The 18,496-nt window shown below is 37.6% G+C and overlaps 1 protein-coding gene and 1 long non-coding RNA gene across 10 annotated transcripts in view; one reads left to right on the plus strand and one right to left on the minus strand.

Annotated features, from left to right (window-relative positions):
• The window catches only part of TAFA2 (TAFA chemokine like family member 2), a 582,804-nt gene that overhangs the window by 289,448 nt on the left and 274,860 nt on the right, over window positions 1–18,496 (minus strand). The window lies entirely within an intron of this gene.
• On the plus strand, window positions 12,113–14,485 carry LOC129650601 (uncharacterized). Its single transcript, XR_008713862.1, has 2 exons — window positions 12,113–12,287; window positions 12,924–14,485. It is a non-coding gene; the product is annotated as an uncharacterized LOC129650601 (long non-coding RNA).

Here is an 18,496-nt window from a genome sequence, read left to right on the forward strand (position 1 = left end):
TAAACAACAACCCCTTCTGCCCATAATTGGAAACTACCTTTCCACTTTCTGTCTCCATGAATTTGACAATTCTAGGTACCTCATTTAAGTGGAATCACAGTATTTGTCTTCTCTTTGTAACTGGCTTACTTCACTTAGTATAATGGTCATTCATATTGTAGTATATGTCAGAGTTTCTTTTCTTTTAAGGCTGTATTATATTCCATTATACTTCCCAGGTGGCGCTAGTGGTAAAGAACCTGCCTGCCAGAGCAGATTAAATGTAAGAGATGTGGGTTTGATCCCTGGGTCAGGAAGATCCCCTGGAGGAGGGCATGGCAACCCACTCCAGTGTTCTTGCCTGGAGAATCCCATGGACAGAGGAGCCTGGTGGGTTGCAGTCCCATGGGTTCACACAGAGTAGAACAAGACTGAAGCAACTTAGCATGCATGCATATTCCTCAAGGAAATCAACCCTGAATACTCATTGGAAGGACTGATGCTGAAGCTGAAGCTCCAGTACTTTGGCCTCCTGATGTGAAGAGCCAATTCACTGGAAAAGATCCTGATGCTGGGAAAAAATGAGGGCAAGAGAAAAAGGGGGCAAAGATGGCTGGAATGCCATGATCAACTAAATGGACTTGAGTTTGAGCAAACTCCAGTAGATAGTGAAGGACAGGGAAGCCTGGTGTGCTGCAATTCATGGGGTCACAAATAGTCAGACATGACTGAGCAACTAAACAACATATCACATTATATGTATATGCCACATTTTATCTCTTCATCCATAGGTGGACACTTGTGTTGTTCCCACTTTTTTGGCTACTATGAACAATATTGCTACGAATATAGGTGTACAAAATTTCAAGACCTTGCTTTCAATTCTTCTGGATATACACCAAGAAATGTAATTGCTAGATCATATGGTAATTCTATTTTCAACTTTTTGAGAAACTGCCATACTGTTTTCCATAGCAGCTGTACCATTTTACCTTCCCACCAACCATGTATAAGTGTTCCAATTTCTCTTCATCCTCGCCAACACTTTGTCTTTTTTTTTTTTAAATCTAATGGGTGTGAGTTAGTATTAATCATCTTTTAAATCATCCACATCATTAAGTTCATGCCCAATAAGATAATAAATATTCAATAAATACATATGGAATTAAATTGGCAAAAAGTTCAGCTCAGAAGCATCCAAGAACAGATGCACATCACATGGAATGATCCTATCTCAAGGGAGGTTGGAGGACAGCCCACTTTGCTCTCACTTGCAGCTATGCTAACACAACTTCTAGCTTCCTGCTTTCTCATTTGAGGTGTTTTAAACTATGTAGACACATTTACAACACTAAGATGGGAGATTTCAAAAATAAATATGAAAAAAATTTTTTCCAGTCAAACGAAGCATTTTTCTGTATCTATCTTTTTCTATGTATACATCCTATTGTGTTAAGTTTACATATGAGCAGCAAATATGTGGGAGAATAATAGCCAAGCTGCCCTAGGGATAAATTGCATCTATTATTACAAACAAATTTTTAAATTGCTTCAAATTAACAGTGAGAAGTGCTGAGGCACTATACCACAGAAGGTCTCGATCTTTTCTTGTGGGTCAGACTTCAGTGAGGAAATGACATTTTAGCGTATCTTTCTCTACCTGTATATTTATTGTGTTAAGTTTTCAGAGCAGCACATGTACTTTTCTGTAACTAGGCAATAATTAACTCAATCAAGATACACTAGTTAATCTCCTGCTAAATATAAACACTATGCTAGGCTCAATGGGGTTACAAAGAAGAACTCAAGGACTTAACTTGATCCCAAGAGGTAACATACCATCTGGGAATCACCATGTCCCATAGAAGTTCTATACCAGAAAAAGTTTAACGTTTTTAAACACAGTCATCTAACTGTAAAGGATAAGTTACAGAGAATCTAACAGCCATCTATTACATAGTTAGTGAAATGATTTGATCCTCAAGAATCTTTTGATTCTAAAGACTTAAAAATCAAATATTATGCCTCCATTGTTCCATCTATGAGTTTGAATAAAACTCGTTCAGCAGTCAACATAGACAAGAAACACTAACATACTGGAACTGTTCTTTCAATCTATAATAATGCAAGATGTTGGAAATTGAAGTGAAAGCATGAAAGCTTAAAGAACTTGAATCATTCAAAATAGTGTTCACAGAAGTGTTCTCCTGTGGACTATCATACATTCCAGTTCACAACTGAAAAAGCAATCATAAATAGTAGCAGGAGGAGTAAAAATATACCTATCAGAAGAAAGCAAACTAACATGCACTTAGTCAGGATTTATGGAGTGTAGTATTACATGAATGAAGAGAAAACATAATCTACTTACCAGTGTCACCCATTTTCCAACAAAGAAGATAATAATCCAAACATGATATCCACACAAACAACAAATCCCATAAACAGGTCTGCCGGCCATTATTTCTGCAATTTTTGTCCTGGCCTGGTAATATTGTGGGCAACTACTGTTTATCAGGGTCTTGTTGCTGGTGCAGTGGGTGCTCATCACTCAACAGACATCATATTATCACTGAAAGGTGTTGAAACCTGTTCCCTATCTCCTTCCAACATTAGCTGTTCTTTGAGGTAGCTATACAGGTGGCTAGATAGTTAGAAAATGAAATATTTAAAAGCCTTCATTTCTGCTGAACTGACTTCATTTTCTCCATATACAATTTCTTATTCTGATTTCTGGGTCTTTCTTCATGCTACATGGTGTATCTTCTGTAATCCCTCTACCAACACTTCTATGACAACCCTGTCAGCACTCTTAACTTTCCCTAACTCACTTCATTCTCCAAGCCAAACATCACTTTGAGTTCCTATAAACTCAAACTTATAGACTTTATAAATGTATTATAGTGTAATAAGCTTGTGCTTTAGCCTCTACATTTTACATGCTTCAACAGTGCACGTTAAAGCTTGTTGCTCATCTTAAACTACTGTACAAAAACATGAGACACACAAGTGTGAAAGTGAAGTCGTTCAGTTGTGTCCAACTCTTTGTGAGCCTGTGGACTATAGCCTACCAGGCTCCTCCATCCATGGGATTCTCCAGGCAAGAATACTGGAGTGGGTTGCCATTTCCTTCTGCAAGGGATCTTCCAGGGATTGAACCAAGATCTCCCTTACTGCAGGCAGACACTTTACCCTCTGAGCCACCAGGGAAGCCCTGAGACACACAACATGGGCCTCAGTTTCAGTGCCATTATTAAAGTCCTACATTCAACATTTTGAGCTTCTTGTGTTTGTTTGGAGATACACACACACACACACACACACACACACACACACACCTGCTTTGCTTATTTTTGAGATAGTATGATTTAATGATAGTAATAATCACAATAGCTTGCAATGAGAACTTACTCTGTTTCAGTCACTGTGCTAATCATTTTACACATATTTTTTCAATCACTGAAACACTGCTCTTCAGTTAAGTTGGTATGAGGATAATTATTTCAATTAACTATATTAGGAAACTGATAGAGAAAAGAGGTTAAGGAATTTGCCCTAGAATTCCTATCTCTGTGAATTCACATCTGCTAGAGATGATATCTATAGTAAAGGGTGGAACTAATGTCGTCTTTAGAGACACACAAAATTGAGACGCACAAAATTAGAGGCTGATTTCAAATACCTTCTCTGCCCCTCACAAGCTATATTTCCCTAGGTGAGTTCATGAGCCACTTTGAGCCACATTTCTTCATGAAGAAAATAATGTGATTATAAGTAATAACAGGAATTATGGATAAAACACAAAAATGTGACTATCATACAGAAATATTTAACTAGTTATATTTCTTCTTCCCTTTTTCTTCAAGAAATATCTTTATGACATTGCTGTGCCCTACTGTTCCTAGTATAATAATGGTACCATAAGTAATCCATAAATGTTTTGTGACTATGTATTTTTTATTTTTAAGGAAAAATATATACTCAAATAGTAAGCAGTTTAAAGGTTTTATAAAAAACTCTTTTGAAAAACTACTTTAAACTTCCTTTTTTCCTTACTTCAGAATCTATTACCCATCACTGAATAGATACCAAGAATATGAAAACCTAAAATGTAACAGGATGTCTGGAGAAAAAGTCAGTGACTGCAAAGGATAACTCTCACCCAGCATGGGGCTATTAGACGTCTATGAAAATACAGGATCTAGTCTGTTTGCCCAAATCTTACATTACACATTGTGTAAGATAGCAGTGTATAAGAGGCATGTACCCATCAGCATCTCAAATGAAAGATCAAGTGGGTACTAAGTGAAAAATAAATGAAGACATATACCTGATTAACAACGAACACATTGTCTAATAGAGAAAACATATATGACATAAGGTGGTAAACACTTTTTAAAAGGTACAAAAATAATAATATAATGGCACAAATGAGGGAGATATTCACTAAGCTTGAAGGATCAGAGAACTCAATACACATTTGAATTTGGCCCTTTAAAAGCATACAAGTTCACGGACAAAGAAGGAGACAAAGGGATATTCTATATGGAGGAAACTGTGAGAACAATGGCACAGGTGCACAAAAAAATTACAATGTATTAAGTTCAGAGGCTGTCAAGAAATCCAATATGGCTAAAGAAAAGGGCAAATAAAGATGTACTATAAGAGATAGGACAAGAAAGGAGCATACAGTCAGACGCTGAAGACTGCCAACTAAGGTATGTCACTCCCACCTGCTCTACAAGAGTTAAGTCATTAGGCACTGTACTGATGACCTTCAAAACACCCTGAAAGGAATTCAGGACAGATGTTAGGAATGAGATACTGTGTTCTGGGAAAACTAGCAAAACAATCTTTCAGACAGATATTTTCAGCAGAAAACTTAATGAACACAAATTCTTGCACATTCCTGTACTAAGAAAAGCATTAACTAAGATATCTGCCCCTTGTGACTAGCAGCAACCTTCTGTCTAGATGTGTGCTTGATTACACGTGCGCTCTACCAAAATCGCATATATATAGACCTCGCCCCACCTCTTATCTCTTCCGAACAATTTCTCAGCTATCTGAGAGGCTGTTTCCTGGGCCAGAGTCCCTCAGTAAGACACTGAAGAGATTCAACTCACAGCACTTAAACTGTGCAGTCTATTTTTCCAGTTGACAAGACCTTGATAGCCATGCTAAGAAGCACAGAGTCATAGCAGAAATTTGGGCTCTATCATTTGAACCCAGAGAATATATTTTACTCTGCCATTTGAATCCAGATGTACACCAAATTTCTGTACCTTTGTTGTTAAAATATATATGTGTTCGTGTGTGTATGCATGTGTGTGTGTACTGAATAAAATACTATTCTTTATTTATTCTTGGCACTAAGAATAAAAAAGGATAAAGAATAAATCAATTATCCAATGATAACAGAAATTACAAGTAGAGATCATCAAATGAGAATAGAACTGACAATGACTAAAAGTATTTATGATAAAACTTGTTAGCAACTAAAAATTGATTGAAGGATCAGATTTTCTTAATTTATATATATTGTTGCTTCCTAAATATTGGACTTTAAAAAGTAATGGCCACAAAAGAAAAAATATAATGTCAGAAGCTGTTATTTATTAAATATGATAAGAACAAAGCTAGCTATCAAAGATACGCAAAAGTTAAATGAGCAAAAGGGGAATAACACATGTGAAATATAAGAAATAAATCAATGTAGTCAATATAATATTTTCCTTTCAGAGGTTATGGTGTTAAGAATAAAATAGCAGATCAAGCCCAGAGCCTGAAGGACCTTACAATAGTCAAAGGAACTTGGTTATAACAAAAACTGTCTTCTACAAGAAAATGACATAATGGAAGCACTTTTTAAAGAAAATGAGTTACCAAACCTGCATTAAGTCCCTACTGGGCCAGGATAGAGGAGTTGTTAAGTGGTTACAGAAACCACAGTCACCAATTAGCAAGCTCCTACAGAAAGCATCGTGAACACCCAAATCAGAACGGCTGCATTGCGAACAGAGAAAAATCCCAAAAGGGTTTAGGCAATGAAAAAAAAAAAAAGGGTCCTCAGTGATTCACTTTAAACAAGTAAAACAAACAAATGAAAAGCTAGCAAGGTGAGGAACATTTCTTCTGGCACATCTACATTTAGACCTAGGAACTCCAAAAATGAGAAGGTAACCCCTACATCTAGTGACTCATTAATTCTAGATGAATCAAGATTGAAAAAAGTTACTGGATATAGAAAAACATGTCATTAGTGAAGTTAAAGAATGAAAAGAAAAATTGGAGGATATGGAAAGCAGGGCAAAATAAGGAGTGACAAAATTAGTGAAAAAAAGAACAAGGAATGATTGGAAGTCAAAGACAATGTATGTTGAATACGCATCCAAAAATCACATGAGAAAAGGTGATCAGAGATTTCCTTTAGAAAAAGAAAAGAAAAAAAGAAAGTTTACCTAGGTCATTAAAGATGGGAAGGAATCAGAAAATGGTAAATTATATAATATTCTTGAATATATTCTATTTTGTTATTAATATTATGAGAAGAGAAGTTAATAGAGGAAAATAAGTTACATCCAATAATAAATCAAGCACCAGGGTGAGGGCATCAGTATTTATAGAGAACAAGTTAAGAAGGGAGGACCTTAAATTAGCTTAGTTAACTTAGTTAATTTCACTCTCCTAGACCTTGCAAAGTTGTATGGATCCTGCTGCTGCTGCTGCTAAGTCGCTTCAGTCATGTCTGACTCTGTGCGACTCCATAGACGGCAGCCCATCGGGCTCCCCCATCCCTGGGATTCTCCAGGCAAGAACACTGGAGTGGGTTGCCATTTCCTTCTCCGATGCATGAAAGTGAAAAGTGAACGTGAAGTTGCTCGGTCATGTCCGACTCTTAGCGACCCCATGGACTGCAGCCTACCAGGCTCCTCCGTCCATGGGATTTTCCAGGCAAGAGTACTGGAGTGGGGTGCCATTGCCTTCTCCAGTGTGGATCCTAAGTCCATATATTAAAACATTTGCAGTTAGAATTCATAGCTTGCATTTTGTTTTCTTGGCCAAACCTTACTGATGGACAAGGTATAAAGGTATTTGGTCTGGATAACTTAGGGAAGCTAGAAATGGGGAAAGAACTAAGCAGTAAAAAAAGAATACAGAATGAAGAATCTGTAATGCAGTGTGAACAAGTAGAAAGATTTTTCTAAAAGATCGAATCACTTGTACTTAAGAACAAACTGATAATTTGAAATAGATATTATTGGCAGCAGTAAGTCATTTGGAGGAATAGCTGGGCATAAGGGCATGAGATGGCAAGAGAAAGAAGCATACAAGAACTATCTGAGGGAAAGTGGAAGGAGTAACCCTTAAACCAGGATCAACTGGATTACAGATCCATGATAGGAAGTAGAGGATGTATCTTACACAAAAATCAAGTGACCCAAATGAAATAACTCATGCTTTAGAAATCATCTTCCCACCTACCTCAATATTCCATTCAAATACTAGCACCAGAAAACAGAACACTTTATTATCATCCCAAGGTGAAAATATTCACATGAATTGTATAAGAGAGCAACTTTTTCCTCATCAAGCATTATCATACCCATTAAGATAAATGCATGTTTTTAATACACCTATCAAAAACAGATTATAGATATTACTACTAAAAGTCATTGAGTTCATTTCTTCTACTTAGGAGCAGACAGGAATGCAAATTAAAGGTACACTACAAAAATGCTATAAGTTTCAAGTGCCTCTAACCTACTCCCTTATATAACAATCAAGGGGAAAGAATACTTCATATCTCATTTTTATTACATGTTGCAAATGTAGATAAGTTGTGATGTTCTTAGAAAATACCATTTAGATTATTATTTTTTAATTACAGGTTAACACAGTGGTTCCTAACCTCGTTTTCATATTAGAATCATATGGGGAATTTTAAAAATTCCAAATCACCATCTATAGCAATTAAATCACAACCTCTGGGTTTGCGGCACAAGCATCATTATTATTTGAAGTTCCCCAGGGGATCCCAATGTGCAGACAGGTTGGAAACCATTGTTAATACAGAACTCCCTCAAGGAACCCTGATTAGCCCTTGAGAACAGCAGCTCTCAGACTTTGCTGCACATTAGGATCATCTGGGAACTTCTTAAATCCCTAGAACTTGGCTGCACCCCAGACTAATTTAATTATAAACTTCGGGAGATGAGAGCCAGTCATTAATTGTTTTTTAAAGCTCCAAATGTATAGCCAAGTTTAAGAATCAACGTGGCTTGTAAAAGTAATCACAATCATTAGATGTCTGGGGGGAAAAAAGCTTTATTTTTTAATGTAATAATTCTTATTGAAACTCTCCAGAAAAAGAAGAATAACAATGTGTATTATGTAAAAATAATGATGCTCTAGTAAGCAGATCAGCTATTATGTTAACAGTATTAAAAATTAAGACAGCGGCAGAAAAAGACTAAGCAAGACAAAGGGAGAAAAAGGAATGTAACCCATTGCATTTAAAGAGGTGTGATTGAATCTCTCAGTCTCTACATAATTAAAATATGTGCCTGGCCTATTCACTACTCTTGCCAAACATGTAAGTCTAAAGAAAACTTAAAAAGAAAGAAGTTTAGTGGTAGAAAAAAGTTTCCAAATACTCAGATATGTAAATTGGGTGACCCAATAACTTCAAAGCAAGTGAAGGTCATTTCTTATCTCTCACTCTCATTCTAATCAGTCGTTTCTGGCCACACTCTGGTTTTCCTGAAAATTAGCTAAGTAAGAACAAAATGTGTATTACATTTCAAATGCAATGGAAGGGGTGATTGAATTAAATGATTTGATGATATAACTTTTAAATGTTTATTTAATCTTCGCCTTTATGTAAATATCTTTCAATGGAAGGTATAAGTATCATTTAAAACAGATTTTATAAAGTATAATTAGATGTGCTGTCAGATGGGAAGACAAATTAAAAGTGCAATTCACACTGTTACAGCAGCAATGCCACCCAGAACAGATGATCTGCACAATGCTCACAGCAGAATGAAATCCAGGCTCTACAGCTTATGTGATAAGACACTTGCAAGGATACTAGCATTTGAATTATTAATCAATGCAGTTTCCTTTGGTGAAAAAAACTCATGTGCTACAAAAATGAAGGAAAGATTTTTTTTCATCAGTGGCAAACTGACTGCTTGGTCCAAAAATAAAAAGTCTCAATTATCATCAGTTCATCTAAACAACAGCTAGGCTCAGTGCTCAAGCGTGCTCAGTTGCTTCTGACTCTTTGCAACCCCAGGGACTATAACACAACCAGGCTCCTCTGTCCCTGGAATTTTCCAGGCAAGAATTCCGGAGCAGGTTGCCATTTACTCCTCCTGGGGATCTTCCCGACCCAGAGATTGAACCCGTGTCTCCTGGGTCTCCTACATTGGCAGGCAGATTTTTTATCACTGAGCCACCTGGGAAACCCCAACAGCTAGGCATGCAATACCAATTGACAGCACATGGTTATGACAAAGTTATGTGCAAAGAATCTATACAGCTTCTGGTGGCCAGAACAGACTGTTCCTTATGCCTCTAAGGCATATTCTTTATTTTCAATTAAAGTTACAACCTGCTTTCCCCCTGAATGCAGGAAACAAACTCATATGAAGGTATCCTCCTTACACCCAGAGGATAGAAAGCATCCTATCATCAGACTTAAAGAATTCAAAGCTAAGAAAACTGCATAAACAAACTTATTTCTTTACTAGTTGGCTAGCCTAAGCACTAGCACCTTTTCTTTGTTAAATCTTCACAAATAACTGGTTCTTTGTCTAGTAATGATATACAGTCTGTTTTAGTCACTTTGGGGGTCTCATTTCTATGAGACTTCTGTGCAAATCAACTAATTTTTTTTTCACATGTGACTGTCTTGTTTCAATTTAATTATTAGAGTAGCCAAAAAGAATTCAAGAAGGCAAAGGGGAGCAAATTTCCACCTGCCCAACACAGCCAATCATTTGGGGAGAATTCAGCCATTGTTATAAATGTAAATCCCTGGTCTAAAGCCAGATGAACCAAGAAATTTTTAAATTATCTGCAATTTCTAATGCAAAGGTAGGTACAATTCTAGATATTAGCAGTCTTATCCTGAAACATCAAGAGGAATTCAAGAGGCAAACCTTTAAAAATCATTTTCCCGCTTCACCAGCTTAGACAAATCTTTCATAGATGAAAAAGTCAAAGATGATATGATTTGACCTTTCAACCTCTTCACTGAGCCACTGTTGAATTCACTAGGCACCCAATCAAAAGACAAATTTTTTTTTTCCAACAGCCAGAGCTGTTATTGTTAACTAAACAATGAGGTCATTAAACTGAGGTGGCTCAAATGCCATGGGGGGTTCTATGGAACCTACCCAAAATCTAAGCCTGTAAATGTCTCAGAGCTACAAGATCAAAGCTTAAGAAGGACCAATCACAAACAGCCAACTAGGCATTAAGCCATAGCCAAGCAAATAGTTTACTTTCTTTGTTTCCACACCTTCTGTTCTGTAAGTTTTGCCCTGGTTCCTGTAGGAGAAGCATTCCTAACTACTTCTATTTAATAACTTTGATGCTGCCAAATTGGAATCGATTTTTTACTCAATTAGACTCCAAAAAGTTTTAATATGCTTCAGTTTATCTTGCAACATACATAACTCTGAAAATAAATATCATAAAAACAATTTTTAAATGGACTATCCTAGCTGTTAAAAGAAACACATATGACTCAATCAGTTTTTACTTTGAATCTGGTCAGCAGCGTTTATTACGATTCAAACATTATAAGGAAAATAATATAAAAAACATTCATTTTAAGCACAAAACATTTTGCAACTTTTCCTGTGAACTTGCTTTATAAATTTAATATATTTTAATCCAAATGAAAGACAAACTTTTCTGCCCAAGCTTCATTAAATGGTTGATATGATCAATATTTCAATTCTTCTCTTAGCAAAATCTGTGGATAAATAAAACATTTTATCTCCAAATTTTAAAATGGTTCTAAATTGCTAATACTAAAAAAAGCATTTTTAATTATCTCCTTCTCTAAAAGATGGTCTAGGCTCTTTGTATTCACACTAGAAATATTATAAAAGCTCTAGCAAATTATGAAACAAAAATGCCTTATTGTTTGATTTTCTTATTTGATGTTGTTCACCAAGTAAGCATGTCCTGTCTTCCATTGCAAAGCTCAGACAATGGATGTGATGCCGTCAGCAAGCCTTTTCTGACTGAAACCTCTTCTTTCATGAAACTCATTCAGTAACCCTGAACCTGGCCTCTAAAAAGAACATCCTATTTGCTCATCTTATAATTGGTAGACCAAGGAAGTAAAATTGTCACTCTTTTTCAAAGCAGAGCTTTCTCGTAGCTGCATTCATTTAATTCTACAAGTCTTTGTCATTTCCTAGAGTATGTGGCCACTCTTTCCCTTTGTCTTATTCAGCATAAATCAATGCAAAACAGCCACTTTTGTGAACAACAGTCTTTCAGCCAGGTTCTTAATAATGCTAACATAGTGGTGTCCTCATTCTTCTGATCAGTTCTCAGACATCCTTTGATTGTTGCAGGGTAAAGGGAAAAGAAAGGATCATAATAAGATTTCAGTAGACTAAGAGTTGCCTTCTTTTTGATTAAGAATTTATTTTTTAGGAATCATGGAAACATCATACCTCAGTTGGTAAAGAATCCACCTACAATGCAGGAGACCTCGGTTCTATTCCTGTGTCGGGAAGATCCCCTGGAGAAAGGATAGACTACCCACTCCAGTATTCTTGGGCTTCCCTTGTGGCTCAACTGGTAAAGAATCCACCTGCAATGCGGGAGGCCTGGGTTTGATCCCTGGGTTGGGAAGATCCCTTGGAGAAGGGAAAGGCTACCCACTCCAGTATTCTGCCCTGGAGAATTCCATGGACTATATAGTCCATGGGGTCCCAAACCGTTGGACACAACTGAGCAACTTTCACTTTCATGAAAACAGCCCCACAACACTGTCTATGGTAAGGGTGTCAGAAGCAGTGAAGGAGGGCAGAATTTACCTCAAATATGTCCCCTTGGCATAAGGATTATTTTAGGGTACTGGTTATTCTTAAGAAATAGCAGACATAGGGGAGGAGGAGCCAAGATGGCGGAGGAGTAGGACGGGGAGAACACTTTCTCCCCCACAAATTCATCAAAAGAGCATTTAAACATCGAGTAAATTCCACAAAACAACTTCCGAATGCCGGCAGAGGACATCAGGCACCCAGAAAAGTAGCCCAACTCTTCGAAAGGAGGTAGGAAAAAATATAAAAGACAAAAAAAGAGACAAAAGAGGGAGGGACGGAGTTCCGTCCCGGGAAGGGAGTCTTAAAAAGAGAGAAGTTTCCAAACACCAGGAAACCCTCTCACTGCCGAATCTGTGCCGAGCTTTGGAAGCACAGAGGGCAACATAAAAGGGAGGGGAAAAAAAAAATAAACAATTAAAAATCGCGGACTGTGAGCCCTACGGGAACTCCCCCAGCGGAGAAGCAGCGCAGACGCCTGCACACGGCATTAGCAAGCGGGGGCTGGGCAGGGAAGTGCGGCGCGGGCTGTGTCCCTTAGAGTAAGAATCGGGCCGAATGTCCTGAGCGCTATCTGAGCGAAATAATTTGGGCTAGCAAACCAGACTGTGGGATATCTACCACGCGAAAAGCCAGCCCTAACCTAAGACACCGCCAGGCCCGCGCACAGAACAAAGGACTGAACAGAGATAGCCGGCTGCAGACCTCCCCCTCCGGTGACAGGCAACCAGAGCCGGAAGGGGGCAATCGCAGCCCCAGAGAGACACTATCTATAAAACTGTAAGCAGGCTTCTTTGCTAACTAAAACTTCTTGGGGGTCTGGACGGTCAACATCTGCCTGAGAAGGTGCGCCGGTTTTACACCCAGATAACCGAGTGGCGGGGAGGCGATAAGTCGCAGCATTGGCGCCCGCCAAGCACCTCATCGCCTGAGCTGCTCGACCTGGGAAGAACACAAAACGCAGGCCCAACCGAGTCTGCGCCTCTGAGGACTACCCGAGTGCCTGAACCTGAGCGGCTTGGACCTGGGAGCTCAGTCCAGGGCCGGCCTCTGATTGTTCCCGGCGGAACAACCTAGAGCCCAAGCAGTGTGGGCAGGGAGGTTACACGCGCCGTGAGCGGGGGCAGACCCAGTGTGGCTGAGGCACTTCGAGCGCACACCAGTGTTATCTGTTTGCAGCATCCCTCCCTCCCTCCCCACAGCGCGGCTAAACAAGTGAGCCTAAATTAAAAAAAAAAAAAAAAAAAAAAAAAAAAATAGGGTCCTCCACCGTCCCCTTTGTGTCAGGGCGGGAACCAGACACTGAAGAGACCAGCAAACAGAAGAAGCTCTAACAGAGGGAAACGCCTTGGAAGCTACAGGCCATAGATTAAAACCCTGTGGTTACTACGGATTACATAGGAAGGGGCCTATAGATCTTGAGAAATATAAGTCGGACTAAGGAACTGCCAAAAATGAACTGAACCCACAATACTCACAACAAAACCAGAGAAAGACCTAGATATATTTTTACTATTTTTACGATCAATCTTTCTTTCTTTCTTTTTTTTTTTAATTAAAAAAAAAAAATTTTTTTAAGTCCTCTATTGTCCTTTAATTTTCACTTTTATAACTATTACTTTGCAAAAAAAAAAAAAAAGACCCTATTTTTTTTTTTTTTTCTTCTTCAGCAAACTTCATATATATATTTTATAATTTTTTGACCGTGGTTTTTTTTTTTTTTTTTTTTTTTTTCTTTTTCTTTTTTCTTTTTCTTCTTTTCTTTAACATTGCATTTTTGAAATTCCAAACTCTACTCTAGATTTTTAATTTTAGCCTTTTGATATATGTTATCAATTTTGTACCTATAGTTTTTTTCATAATTGCTGTGACTTTTTTTTTTTTCCTCTGTTTCTTTCTCTTCTTCTTTTATATAACATCGTATATCTGCAATTCCAAACTCTACTCAAGATTTTTAATTTATGCTTTTTGGTATTTGATATCAATTTTGTACCTGTATTTTCTTTATAATTTTTGCGACATTGTTTTTGTTGGTTTGTTTGTTTTCTCTCTTTATTTTTCTTCTTCTTCTTTTTTTTTTTTTTTTTTAACGTTGTATTTTTGAAATTCCAAACTCTACTCTGGATTTTTAATTTTTGCTGTTTGGTATTAGTTATCAATTTTGTACCTGTAGTTTCTTTATTACTTTCACGACCTTGTTTGTTTTTCTTTGTTCGTTTTTTCTCTCTTTCTTTTCCTTCTCCTTTTCATTAACATCGCACTTTTGAAATTCCAAACTCTACTCTAATTTCTAATTTTTGTTTTTATGTATTTGTTACCAATTTTGTACCTTTAAGAACCCAATCTTCAGGACCCATTTTTCACTAGTGTACGAGATTACTGGCTTGACTGCTCTCTCTCCCTTTGGACTCTCCATTTTCTCCACCAGGTCACCTGTATCTCCTCCCTAACCCCTCTCTACTCTACCCAACTCTGTGAATTTCTGTGTGTTCCAGACGGTGGAGAACACTTAAGGAACTGATTACTGGCTGGATCTGTCTCCCGCCTTTTCATTTCCCCCTTTTATCCTTCTGGCCACCTCTGTCTCCTGCCTCCTTCTTCTCTTCCCTGTATAACTCCGTGAACATCTCTGAGTGGTCCAGTTGTGGAGTGCACATAAGGAAGTGACTACTGGCTAGCCCACTCTCTCCACTATTGATTCCACCTCATCTCATTTGGGTCACCTCTAACTCCCTCCTCCCTCTTCTCTTCTCCATGTAACGCTGTGAACCTCTCTGAGTGACCCTCACAGTAGAGAAACTTTTCATCTTTAACGTAGATGTTTTATCAGTGGTGCTGTATAGAAGGAGAAGTTTTGAAACTACTGTAAAATTAAGACCGATAACTGGAAGTAGGAGGCTTAAGTCCAATCCCTGACTCCAGGGAACTCCTGACTCCAAGGAACATTAATTGACAGGAGCTCATCAAACGCCTCCATACCGACACTGAAACCAAGCACCACACAAGGGCCAACAAGTTCCAGGGAAAGACATAACAAGCAAATTCTCCAGCAACAAAGGAACACAGCCCTGAGCTTCAAGATACAGGCTGCCCAAAGTCACCCCAAAACCATAGACATCTCATAACTCATTACTGGACATTTCATTACACTCCAGAGAGAAGAAATACAGCTCCATCCACCAGAACATCGACACAAGCTTCCCTAACCAGGAAACCTTGACAAGCCACCTGTACAAACCCACACACAGCGAGGAAACGCCACAATAAAGAGAACTCCACAAACTGCCAGAATACAGAAAGGACACCCCAAACTCAGCAATTTAAACAAGATGAAGAGACAGAGGAATAGCCAGCAGATAAAGGAACAGGATAAATGCCCACCAAACCAAACCAAAGAGGAAGAGATAGGGAATCTACCTGATAAAGAATTCCGAATAATGATAGTGAAATTGATCCAAAATCTTGAAATTAAAATGGAATCACAGATAAATAGCCTGGAGGCAAGGATTGAGAAGATGCAAGAAAGGTTTAACAAGGACTTAGAAGAAATAAAAAAGAGTCAGTATATAATGAATAATGCAATAAGTGAAATTAAAAACACTCTGGAGGCAACAAATAGTAGAATAACAGAGGCAGAAGATAGGATTAGTGAATTAGAAGATAGAATGGTAGAAATAAATGAATCAGAGAGGATAAAAGAAAAACGAATTAAAAGAAATGAGGACAATCTCAGAGACCTCCAGGACAATATTAAACGCTACAACATTCGAATCATAGGGGTCCCAGAAGAAGAAGACAAAAAGAAAGACCATGAGAAAATACTTGAGGAGATAATAGTTGAAAACTTCCCTAAAATGGGGAAGGAAATAATCACCCAAGTCCAAGAAACCCAGAGAGTCCCAAATAAGATAAACCCAAGGCGAAACACCCCAAGACACATAGTAATCAAATTAACAAAGATCAAACACAAAGAACAAATATTAAAAGCAGCAAGGGAAAAACAACAAATAACACACAAGGGAATTCCCATAAGGATAACAGCTGATCTTTCAATAGAAACTCTTCAAGCCAGGAGGGAATGGCAAGACATACTTAAAATGATGAAAGAAAATAATCTACAGCCCAGATTATTGTACCCAGCAAGGATCTCATTCAAGTATGAAGGAGAAATCAAAAGCTTTTCAGACAAGCAAAAGCTGAGAGAATTCTGCACCACCAAACCAGCTCTCCAACAAATACTAAAGGATATTCTCTAGACAGGAAACACAAAAATTGTGTATAAATTCGAACCCAAAACAATAAAGTAAATGGCAACGGGGTCATACTTATCAGTAATTACCTTAAACGTAAATGGGTTGAATGCCCCAACCAAAAGACAAAGACTGGCTGAATGGATACAAAAACAAGACCCCTGCATATGTTGTCTACAAGAGACCCACCTCAAAACAGGGGACACATACAGACTGAAAGTGAAGGGCTGGAAAAAGATTTTCCATGCGAATAGGGACCAAAAGAAAGCAGGAGTAGCAATACTCATATCAGATAAAATAGACTTTAAAACAAAGACTGTGAAAAGAGACAAAGATGGTCACTACATAATGATCAAAGGATCAATCCAAGAAGAAGATATAACAATTATAAATATATATGCACCCAACACGGGAGCACCGCAGTATGTAAGACAAATGCTAACAAGTATGAAAGAAGAAATTAACAATAACACAATAATAGTGGGAGACTTGAATACCCCACTCACACCTATGGATAGATCAACTAAACAGAAAATTAACAAGGAAACACAAACTTTAAACGATACAATAGACCAGTTAGACCTAATTGATATCTATAGGACATTTCATCCCAAAACAATGAATTTCACCTTCTTCTCAAGCGCACATGGAACCTTCTCCAGGATAGATCACATCCTGGGCCATAAAGCTAGCCTTGGTAAATTCAAAAAAATAGAAATCATTCCAAGCATCTTTTCTGACCACAATGCAGTAAGATTAGATCTCAATTACAGGAGAAAAACTATTAAAAAATCCAACATATGGAGGCTGAACAACACGCTGCTGAATAACCAACAAATCACAGAAGAAATCAAAAAAGAAATCAAAATTTGCATAGAAACGAATGAAAATGAAAACACAACAACCCAAAACCTGTGGGACACGGTAAAAGCAGTCCTAAGGGGAAAGTTCATAGCAATACAGGCACACCTCAAGAAACAAGAAAAAAGTCAAATAAATAACCTAACTCTACACCTAAAGCAACTAGAAAAGGAAGAAATGAAGAACCCCAGGGTTAGTAGAAGGAAAGAAATCTTAAAAATTAGAGCAGAAATAAATGCAAAAGAAACAAAAGAGACCATAGCAAAAATCAACAAAACCAAAAGCTGGTTCTTTGAAAGGATAAATAAAATTGACAAACCATTAGCCAGACTCATCAAGAAACAAAGGGAGAAAAATCAAATCAATAAAATTAGAAATGAAAATGGAGAGATCACAACAGACAACACAGAAATACAAAGGATCATAAGAGACTACTATCAACAATTATATGCCAATAAAATGGACAACGTGGAAGAAATGGACAAATTCTTAGAAAAGTACAACTTTCCAAAACTCGATCAGGAAGAAATAGAAAATCTTAATAGACCCATCACAAGCACGGAAATTGAAACTGTAATCAAAAATCTTTCAGCAAACAAAAGCCCAGGTCCAGACGGCTTCACAGCTGAATTCTACCAAAAATTTAGAGAAGAGCTAACACCTATCCTGCTCAAACTCTTCCAGAAAATTGCAGAGGATGGTAAACTTCCAAACTCATTCTATGAGGCCACCATCACCCTAATACCAAAACCTGACAAAGATCCCACAAAAAAAGAAAACTACAGGCCAATATCACTGATGAACATAGATGCAAAAATCCTTAACAAAATTCTAGCAATCAGAATCCAACAACACATTAAAAAGATCATACACCATGACCAAGTGGGCTTTATCCCAGGGATGCAAGGATTCTTCAATATCCGCAAATCAATCAATGTAATACACCACATTAACAAATTGAAAAATAAAAACCATATGATTATCTCAATAGATGCAGAGAAAGCCTTTGACAAAATTCAACATCCATTTATGATAAAAACTCTCCAGAAAGCAGGAATAGAAGGAACCTACCTCAACATAATCAAAGCTATATATGACAAACCCACAGCAAACATTATCCTCAATGGTGAAAAATTGAAAGCATTTCCTCTAAAGTCAGGAACAAGACAAGGGTGCCCACTTTCACCATTACTATTCAACATAGTTTTGGAAGTTTTGGCCACAGCAATCAGAGCAGAAAAAGAAATAAAAGGAATCCAAATTGGAAAAGAAGAAGTAAAGCTCTCACTGTTTGCAGATGACATGATCCTCTACATAGAAAACCCTAAA

The sequence above is a fragment of the Bubalus kerabau genome, chromosome 1 (genome assembly GCF_029407905.1).
Source record: "Bubalus kerabau isolate K-KA32 ecotype Philippines breed swamp buffalo chromosome 1, PCC_UOA_SB_1v2, whole genome shotgun sequence".
NCBI classification, from domain to species: Eukaryota; Metazoa; Chordata; class Mammalia; order Artiodactyla; family Bovidae; genus Bubalus; species Bubalus kerabau.